The following is a 3,501-nucleotide window of genomic DNA, read 5'->3' as shown; positions in this document are numbered from 1 at the left end:
AAAAAAAAAATAGTTTTACTTTCCAGTTCCTTACCTGCAAAATGATAATAATATTGATCTCCTTTTGTCATGAGGATTGAATGAGTCAAAGTACCAAAGTGAGTGACACGTGGCACATTGCAGGCGTTCATTATGTATTTGTTCTCCTTTCCGCCTTTTCTTTCTTACCTCTGCCCAGGTTGCAGACAACAACATGCTTTGACATTGTGACGCAGCTGGAGATAGAGTGAAAAGAATGATCATAATGAACAAGAGGAGTTGTGATTTTTTTTTTTTTTTACGTAAGGGAGCAGTAAGGAGTTGGTGTGCTCCTAGAAGATGTTTTGGCTCTGGTAAACTAAAGGGGCCAAGAAAAGAATTAAAAATGAAGAAAGAATGGACTACTTCTAGATGTATCTAGGTCAAGGGACTGAGGGATGTGAGATAAGAGAGGTTTTCTTTTGCATTGTCCCATTCATCATAGTAGGAAAAAAAGAGACCAAGGGCATCGGATGCTCTGTCCAGAAGGAAAAATTGTACAAAAGGTTCATGCCTTCTGTTTTTGTATCTCTTGAGTAATAGAATAATAGGGTGGAGGAACTGGAAAAACCCCAAATGTGGGGGATCTGGCCCTTTCCCATCATGCTCCGGGTGGGTGTTGAAAGTAGAGGTACCATTCACTGCAGAATGCTCCCCTTTTCTGTCCGACATCTTAGCAAGGAGGCACTTCTGGCAGCTGCTTTCCCAGCTTCACGATGCTGCCCAAGGATGACAAGAAGAAGAAAGATGCCAGAAAGTCGGCCAAGAAAGACAAAGACCCAGTAAACAAATCTGGGGGCAAGGCCAAAAAGAAGAAGTTGTCCAAAGGCAAAGTTCGGGACAAGCTCAATAACCTAGTCTTGTTTGACAAAGTGACATATGACAAACTCTGTAAAGAAGTTCCCAACTATAAGGTTATAACTCCAGCTATTGTCTCTGAGAGACTGGAGATTCATGGTTCTCTGGCCAGGGCAGCCCTTCAGGAGTTCCTGAGCAAAGGACTTATTAAACTGGTTTCAAAGCACAGAGCTCAAATAATTTACATCTGAAATAGCAAGGGTGGAGATGCCCCAGCTGCTGGAGAAGATGCTTAAACAGGCCCTACCAACTGTACACTGTATATTTTGAAAAATAAAACTTTAATTAAAAAAAAAAAGAGGAGTTCCCGTCGTGGTGCAGTGGTTAACGAATCTGACTAGGAACCATGAGGTTGCGGGTTCGGTCCCTGCCCTTGCTCAGAGGGTTAACGATCTGGCGTTGCCATGAGCTGTGATGTAGGTTGCAGACGCGGCTCGGATCCCGAGTTGCTGCGGCTCTGGCGTAGGCCGGTGGCTACAGCTCCGATTCAACCCCTAGCCTGGGAACCTCCATATGCCGCGGGAGCGGCCCAAGAAATAGCAACAACAACAACAACAAAAGACAAGAGACAAAAGACAAAAAAAAAAAAAAAAAAAAAAAAGAAAGGAAGAATGTTCCCTTGAGCATACTCACAGAAATGCAGACCAAAACTGCAATGAGATATCATCTCACACCCTTTGGATGACTACTATCAAAAAACAAAATAACCAGTATTAGCAAGGATGTGGAGAAACTGGAACACCTGTGCACTGTTGGTGGGCTTGAAGACAGGGCAAGTGTTATAGAAAACAGCATGGGACATTCTTTTTCTTTTCTTCTTTCTTTCTTTCCTTTTTTTTTTTTTTTTTTTTTTTGTCTTTTGTCTTTTTAGGGCTGCACCTGTGGCATATGGAGGTTCCCAGGCTAGGAGTCCAATCGGAGCTGTAGCCACCAGCCACAACCACAGCAACACCAGATCCAAGCTGCATCTGCAACCTACATCACAGCTCATGGCAACGCCGGATCCTTAACCCACTGAGCAAGGCCAAGGATCGAACCTGCAACTTCATGGTTCCTAGTTGGATTCATTAACCATTGAGCCACAATGGGAACTCCAAAAAGCACCTTTTTATTTACCCTCAACCTACTTCTATTTTAAGAGTTTGTGGAAGAACAGCTTAAGACCATTCAGTGGTTGTTCCTCCCCATTCAATGGCCTGAGCAGCAGAGCTGCAGACCAGTCTTCAGTGGCGGGCTGAGCACTCAGTCTCCAGTAGGTGTTGAGGGTGCACAGAGGGCACCTGCACCCCTGCAGACCAGTCTGCCACCTCAGGTTGAGTAGCAGTGAACTTAGGAGTTAGAGCAGTTCTTTCACCTGGAAATTTCTCCTTGGTCACACAGTCACACAGCCTTCTCTGCTGCTGCCTTCTCTTTCTTTCCTTTCTTCCTTCCTTCCTTCCTCCCTCCCTTCTTTCCTTCTCTCCTTCCTTCCTTTTTTCTTTTTTCTTTTCTTTTTAAGGCCACATCTGTGGCACATGGAAGTTCCCAGGCTAGGGGGCGAATTGGAGCTGCAGCCACCAGCCTCCACCACAGCCACAGCAATGCCAGATCTGAGCCTCATCTGCTACCTACACCATAGCTTGTGGCAACTCTGGATCCTTAACCCACTGAGCAAGGCCAGGGATCAAACCCAAATCCTCGTGGACTCTATATCAGGTTCTTACACCTCTGAGCCACAATGGGAACTCCTGCTCTTCCTTTTCAATCTCTTCAGGCGCTCTGTAGAAGTAGAGATCAGGCATGACTTCCCAAAGGTGTTCATGGGAGATGGTTGCACACATACACAGAACTTTCTGGGCGAGCATCCACCACATCAAGACCCACAAGTGAGCTCCCTTGTTGTTGCCCAGGATGGCAATATCCACATAACACAAAGGAGAGTCTGTTACACCGAGCAATGGCAGGTAGGTTAATGTTAAGAGGCCTCTGTGAGAGGCTGGTGGGATTGGCAAACACCAAAGCTGCAGGGCCATCAGGGCAAAACCATAGGTGGTGTTATCTAACCCCTCAGATGCAAGCGGAAATTCACATTGCTGCAAATTTCACATTTCTGGGAATACCTGCTTTCCTCTGTTTCCTATTCCACTCCCACAAAAGAATCATTCCATGGGGGGGTGGAGGGACCTGGTTCTTGCTTTATATCTAGGGTGCCTTGGTCAGTGTATACAATGATTAGGGATGGGACAGTTTATTATTGTGTATGACTGTCCCAAGAATTGTAGATGATTAACATCCCTGGTCCTCAGGGAATCAATGGCCAGGGTACCACCCTCAAGCTCATGAGAGCCAAAAATATCCCCACAGAGTTTCAGAATTCACTTGAGGAGTAGTTACACTTCTCTGAGATAACTCCTATTATGAACAGAGGTTCTGAGCTATTTGGGTCTCTCATCTGCAAGGATTTTTTTTTTTTTTTTTTGGCCGTGGCATGGGGAAGTTCCCAGGCCAGGGATCGAACCCGCACCACAGCAGTGACCTGAGACACAGCAGTCACAATACAATGCTGGGTTCTTAACTGCTAGGCCACCAGGGAACTCCTGCAAGAATCCTTTTGCATTATGTGCGTTGTTCATGTGTGAGCTAAGA

The 3,501-nt window shown here is 45.6% G+C and overlaps 1 pseudogene across 1 annotated transcript; it reads left to right on the top strand.

Moving 5' to 3' along the window:
• Window positions 1-673: 673 nt before the first annotated feature.
• Window positions 674-1,168, top strand: LOC100517224 (small ribosomal subunit protein eS25 pseudogene; annotated as a pseudogene). Its single transcript, XR_130739.5, has one exon. The product of XR_130739.5 is annotated as a small ribosomal subunit protein eS25 pseudogene (transcript).
• Window positions 1,169-3,501: the final 2,333 nt, after the last annotated feature.

The sequence above is a fragment of the Sus scrofa genome, chromosome 7 (assembly GCF_054392235.1).
Source record: "Sus scrofa isolate SSC_HxYL_T2T_F1_AM1 chromosome 7, Sscrofa_HxYL_maternal_Yorkshire_Landrace_v2.0, whole genome shotgun sequence".
NCBI lineage: Eukaryota > Metazoa > Chordata > Mammalia > Artiodactyla > Suidae > Sus > Sus scrofa.
The sequence above is the reverse complement of the archived record's forward strand: the minus strand, read 5'-3'. Positions and strand labels throughout refer to the sequence as shown.